The 7,051-nt window shown below is 48.7% G+C and overlaps 1 non-coding gene across 1 annotated transcript; it reads right to left on the reverse strand.

The window, feature by feature from the left end:
• Nucleotides 1-1,760: 1,760 nt before the first annotated feature.
• Trnal-caa (transfer RNA leucine (anticodon CAA)) lies at nt 1,761-1,835 on the reverse strand. The gene has a single exon. It is a non-coding gene; the product is annotated as a tRNA-Leu (tRNA).
• Nucleotides 1,836-7,051: the final 5,216 nt, after the last annotated feature.

Raw genomic sequence — 7,051 nt, forward strand, 5'->3', positions numbered from 1 at the left:
CGGATACTTTTGATGACATAGTGTATATGAATTAAAAATTTCAAACGAAACCTGCTGAAAACTAGAGATAAATGCAACCAATCATAAAAACACAGATCTCAAAGGTGCTTATCATATTTTAACGAGCTCATCCATGATCGCTAACTTTGCTTCTTAAGTTTAGCTCAGACATTTAAATCTGAAGTGTTATTTTATACGAGTATACATTTTTTATTTGATGTGTCAGATATGTGTCCACTTCTCGCAGGTAACATCTAAATTTTTTGCCCCGAAGTCACCTTACAACGGTGTGTGGCAGAAGATGCTTTTGGAACAACTATCGCCTCCCCTTCATCCTTTTTTTCTGTTTAAACGTGTCTTCTGTAAGATTCGTCTGGATGTATCACAGCCTTGATGTTGAGATGCGCTGGAAGGAAGCGTCCGTAAAGTTCTCTGTCTGCTGCGATGTTACGTCACTGCTGTCACCATTGCCGGTACGGCATTTTCTTGAAATGTGGAGAACGGATCAGATTATTTCGAGCGCCGTCTCAACATAGGATACAACGATACAAAGACATAAAACGAAAGAGACGAGATCATACGACATCAAGAAACAGCTGGAATCGGTTCGATATTAATATACCAAGGACTAACTAAATTACCATTTGTCTAACAGTGCATGTACAGCAGTTTGCTGACAAATTACGTGCGCGAATCTAAAACGTGACGTTGTTCACAAAAAAAAAAAGGCTGCTAATATACCAGCCACTGAATAAAAGCGCTCCAACCTCTCTCACATTAACTGCTGAAAATGACTGACTCGGCCTGCATAAACGCGCGGCACTTCACCGCACGATCTTACAAGATTAATGTCCGGCCGCAAAAGACCTGGACAAAACCTCCCCATGCTCGCAGCTCAGTGAATCACGTGACCAACTACTGTAGTCAAAAGTCTATCTGCGGCCAACAACCTTCGATTTACGCTTCACATCTTACATATATCAATTGAAGATCATTTAGCACAAATAATTAATTGTTCTTTCATTTCATTCATAAACTGTTATAAAATTCACTTTTTTTTAGATTTTTACATCACAGGTACCGAATTGACGCACACGAGTCAAGACACTTACTTTTAACACTCCTGCCGTTTCCACACTGCGTTATTGAAGTGTCTTATTTTATAACATTAATATCCAGCTTTTCATACGATAAACGTAGAATCAAATCTTATCACAACCATCATTGCAGAAACTGAACTGTTTCTCGGTGCGTTATTTTACTTGGCATACAGCATTACTATTTATGTTTTTTGATTATAACAACCTAACTTAATGTTCTTCGTTGTCGATATATTTATTAGTTTCCGAGTCTCATGTATTCCAAGTTGTGCTTTTAAGAGCATTGGCAACATACTGTATTGGACTTTATGATTGTATTTCCAAATCATAATTTTTATTTTGGCTGGAGCCACAGTCACGGTAAATTTTTTTTAATGATGCTGCCTCCATTTGAGGGTAATAATTTTTATTTTATTGGTATACGATGCAGATTTTGGCCTTAGGCCATTTTCAAGTACAAAGCCTCTTCGTATGTCAAAAGATGTTAGACAGGTGTGGAACATAAGTCCTTTGCAGAAAAGCATATATGGCCATATAGGCCAGATTTGTCATTAGTAAAAGTGAGAACATCTCTAAAACGCCTAAATATTTTGCAGACTTTCATTTTTGAACCCTACAGCACAGCTGTTGTACTGAAACTTCCTGGCAGATTAAAACTGTGTGCCGGACCGAGACTCGAACTCGGGACCTTTGCCTTTTGCGGGCAAGTGCTCTACCAACTGAGCTACCCAAGCACGACTCACGCCCCGTCCTCACAGCTTTTCTTCCGCCAGTACCTAGTCTCCTACCTTCCAGACTTAACAGAAGCTCTCCTGCGAACCCTGCAGAACTAGCACTTCTGAAAGAAAGGATATTGCGGAGACATGGCTTAGCCACAGCCTGGGGGATGTTTCCAGAATGAGATTTTCACTCTGCAGCGGAGTGTGCGCTGATATGAAACTTCCTGGCAGATTGAAACTGTGTGCCGGACCGAGACTCGAACTTGGGACCTTTGCCTTTCGCGGGCAAGTGCTAGGAGACGAGGTACTGGCGGAATTAAAGCTGTGAGGACGGGGCGTGAGTCGTGCTTGGGTAGCTCAGTGGTCGAAGTCTTCCTTCGGCGGTGCTACGGCACGGACGTCTGTTTACGTCCCTGCCGGAGTTCGCGCTCGCGCAGTTGTTTACCTCGTCGGCGTACTAGAGCGTTTAGACGACTCGATATAGAATGGCACATGCATACCGAAAGTCGACTCTCAAGATTAGTTTTTCGAATGAATATGCGAGACCGAAAGCCTACGAAATAGAAAGGTTCCTACGAGACGAAGTTAAACTTGACTACAACGAACTTATCGGAATCCACCTCTCCATAGTGAGCAGTGTTGTTTACGTCAAGCTGATTAACGACGCAGTATGTGACAGAATCATCCGAGATACTAAACATGGACTCAAATTTTGTCACTCTGATGGACATGTTGGAGAAGTAACTATTGATCATGCAGGACTGGGCTTACGGAACATACGTATTTTCGAACTTCCCTTCGAGGTTCCGTCTGACTTGGTCGTTGACGCCTTACGCCCATATGGAAGAGTGTTTAGCCACATTGAGGAGAAATGGTCCAACTTCACGACTTACCCCGTTCTCAATGGGGTGCGTCAAATCAGAATAGAACTGACACGACATGTACCCTCGTACTTGTTCATCGGCGGATGCAGAGCTATAGTCATCTACGATGGACAACCCAAAACATGCTCAGGCTGTGGGAAAGAGGGCCACGTCCGTTCCGAATGTATGCAGCGGAGGATAGTGCAAGTTCCAAACGGCGAACCCGTACCTCCGTCCACGTTGACGCCGCTGCCACTAACGTATGCGGACGCATTTCGAACGGATCCCATCCCGAAGAATGACCAGCTACAGAATCCTGACAGTTTACGGCAACCGACTGCGGCAGAGACCGCCTCCAGTGACGAAACGACGCACACCTCCGCCGCTCCGGCGCCGACGACGCACTTAACCGAGCGGAAAGGATCGGTAGGAGAAATGGAAATTGATCCTGCTGTTGTGCCGACAGCTGCTTTCGTCCCTGAGCACCGGGAGTCACTTCCGCACACGGATACGGAGGCGCACACGCGCAAACAACGATCACCGAAGCGCCACAAGAAACGACGGCCCGCGCCGTCGGATACCTGCTTACTGCAGTCCACGTCAGACGGACTTGGGTGTAACGTCGATACAGTGCATCCGGATGCGCAACGGGAGAATCTACCTCCCACACAGCAGTACGACGCGAATCATGCTACGCAGGGGTTGAATACAGACACACCGGACGGAAAGCCGACGGACGGAGTCCCTCCACCCACCGCAGCAACGCCACCGCCTTCGGTCAGCCCGGCCGGAGAGACACGCCGGGAGCTGGACCTCCAGCACAAGAACTGGGCCGACGAATCCGATACTGACCCCCACACCGACGACGCACCCGCAATGGCGAGTGCTGCGTCCACCGGATGTTAACCGCGCAGAAGATGCAGACTGACGCACAGACAGCATGTCACCGGGCAGCAGCACACAAATTAACATAAGCGTTCATGTGCGCTTTACGCACTGAGGAACAGCGGCAGGCATATCGAACAGCCTATATTAATATTAATACGATCAGAACGCCTGTCAAATTGCAATTATTACGAGACATGTTGTATGCGTCAGACGTCGACATCGTTCTGCTGCAGGAAGTATGTGTTGAGAGCTTCCCCGACCTCTATGAGTACGATACGTACATTACACCTACTACCGACGGCGGCAGCGGAACAGCGATACTTCTACGTAGCGGCATAGTAGCCGAGGACGTGGTGTACCTGCCGTCAGCGCGAGGACTAGCGCTCACAGTGTTGGGAGTACGCGTCGTTAACATTTACGCACCGTCGGGGTCAGACAGACGGCGCGACCGATCCCGATTTTATGCAGAGGAGATTGCAACACTATTCTTAGGTCGGTATGAACATGTCTTATTTGGAGGCGACTTCAACTGCGTGCTCGCACCAAAAGATCAACACCCCCATTATACTTCATGCCCGGAGCTGCGGACATGAATCTCATTGATACATGGGAGCAGATACATGGCGACAGACGTGGATACACCTACGTCACAAGTCACTCTGCAAGTCGTCTCGATCGCATTTACGTAACTCGTCGTCTCGAACCTGCGATCCTCGATGCGGAATTGTGGCCTGTCGCCTTTTCAGATCACATAGCATATATATGCACGGTCTCCCTGAGTCGTCAACAGGTGTGGAGGAGTCGCAGTGTTTGGAAACTGAATACAGCACACCTTAGGGAACCTGAGTGCAGACGCTTAGTCGAAGACACTTGGCATGTGTGTGAACGACACCTCCCGACATATCCGACGACGTTGCAGTGGTGGCTGGAATGCGTTAAGCCTGCATTGCGCCGAGCGTTAATTGCATACGGAAGACAGCAGATGATGTGGAGGCGGTACACGACGGAATTTTATTTCACGATGCTCCGCGAACTATCTGTACAAGCACCTTCACAGGAGCGTCGTGCCGGTATAAAACGAGCACAGGCCCAAATAATTTCCATAACGCGCCGCCGACTGGAGGGTGTCGCAATCCGTGCAAGGGCCTTTGAACGAGTCCGTGGAGAATCCCCGTCGATGTATCACGTTATTAGAGAAAAACAACGTAGCCGCAGAACCTTAATACAGACGGTCGTACTGCCAGATGGTTGCCGCATGACAACGCAAAAAGACATTGCCAACGCTTTCGTGGAACACTACGGTCATCTCTATGAAGAAGCGGAACACGATCAGGCAGCCTTTCATGAGGTCCGACGAACGCTCTCCGCGTGTCTCGACGAGTCGGCCAACCTGGAGTTAACAGGTGAAATCACAGTTGACGACGTAATGGAAGCGATTGATAAGGGAGTGTCGCACAAATCGCCGGGGCCCGACGGGTTTCCGTTAGAGTTCTATCGTACATTTAAAGATCTCATGATTCCACGATGGACTGCCATGTACGGCGAATTGATATCTCCCAACGTGCCTCTTCCACCCTCCTTCGTGGAAGGAATGATCATCCCCATCCACAAACCATCTGGCGGCACAGGGATACAGGCCTACCGGCCACTGACCCTTCTTAATTGCGACTACAAGATCTACGCCAGGATGCTTGCAGCAAGCTTTAAACGCGTAACACGACAAGTGATTTCACTCGACCAAACCCAGCTAGGAGGAGCTAGCAATATACAAACGGCACTCAGCGACTACCGCGATGTTATCGCACTGGCATCAACCTGTCGTCTCCGGGGTGTATTGGTATCGATAGACTTCGATCGCGCATTTGACAGGCTGAGTCATGCTTATCTCACGGACGTGATGATGAAAATGAAGTTTCCGGAAAGTTTTGTCACCGTCGTCATGCGACTACTCCACGGAGCCGCATCCAAAGTGCTCATCAATGGACGCTTGGTGGGGCCCATCACCATCTCACGATCGGTCAGACAAGGGTGCCCGCTGTCAACGATATTGTATGCCATCGCTGTCGAGCCGCTGCTTTGCGGGCTCCGGAATCGACTCCAAGGAATGACGATAAGGCACACCCAGTTTGTATGCCGAACATACGCAGATGACCTAGTGTTTTTAGCAAGGTCAGGCGACGAGGCAGGAGCGGCCTTGCATTGGATTAATTTGTATTGTATGGCTACGGGAAATCGCCTGAACATTGCAAAGTCAGGAGCGATGAACATCGGGAGAGGACTCCCAACAGGAAGTGTAGCACCATTACAGCCGATCAACAAGATGAAATGCCTAGGAATTATCTTCACTACAGACGTTCGACGCACGGCGGCACTGAGTTACAGACATCTTCTGCAAACAATTCGTGCGAGTGTCCGAAGTCACAGGTTAAGGGCACTGGATATGATACAACGGGTCACCTTTGCCAACACTTATCTAGCCTCTCGCATCCCCCACCTGGCACACCCGGTGGTGTTGGCCCGCCGAATCCTGGCGGCACAGGTCTGCTTTTTAAGGTAGGGTATGAAACCCTCACCCTTCCTCGTAGTCGTGGAGGTCTTGGACTAGTCCACGTACGCGACCGAGCAGTGGCTATTTATGTAACCACAATGATAAAGATGTGGACACGACACCAGACAAGTCTGACGGGCAGCTTGATAGACGAACTCGCTCCACCTTCTCTTTCGGCTCCGGTAGCGGTGGCTCACATCTCACCATCGCTTGCCCATATGCAAACCTTCTTTGTGGAACACAGTTATGTACATATGGAACTACCGACTACCAGGACGGCAACGGCACGTGATATATATCACATCTTCACTCGACGACGGCCGAATAATCCCGTAGAGCGCCGCCAACCAACAGTTACGTGGTCAGTGGTATGGCGTACAGTGCACCACCGACACCTCGATAGGGGAACGCGCGCATTGTGGTATCAGGTGGTAAATGGGAAATACGTGACTCGTTCCAGGTTGCATACAATTCATATGGCGGACGAGCCACTGTGTCCGCAGTGCAATGTTATAGACACTGAGGAGCATCGCCTGATATGCGGTCCTTCGGCGGACGTCTGGTGTTTGGTCAAAAAAATGATCGCCTTCCTCCTTCGGGTGGGGCCGCAAACAATAGAACCACGCACACTACTTCTCCCAGATAAGACATATTATCCCCGAACGAAGACAAACGCAGTGACTTGGATTCGAGGTTTGACTGTGCGTTATCTTTTCCGAGACGGCAGTAAGAATGTGCTTGACTTTTGGGCCTTACTACAGGAACATCACTCACAGCTTATGAGACATCCGAGATATCGAACATATTACGCAAATTTTTTAGGGAGTGCCTTGCTTGATCCCCCACCCAGTTGGGGTGTCCCGGGTAGGAGAATGTAATTATTGTCTATAAGTATCAGAACAAGAAAGGACCAGGACAGTGGAGAGGATCCAC

Source organism: Schistocerca cancellata, chromosome 5 (assembly GCF_023864275.1).
Source record: "Schistocerca cancellata isolate TAMUIC-IGC-003103 chromosome 5, iqSchCanc2.1, whole genome shotgun sequence".
Classification (NCBI taxonomy): domain Eukaryota; kingdom Metazoa; phylum Arthropoda; class Insecta; order Orthoptera; family Acrididae; genus Schistocerca; species Schistocerca cancellata.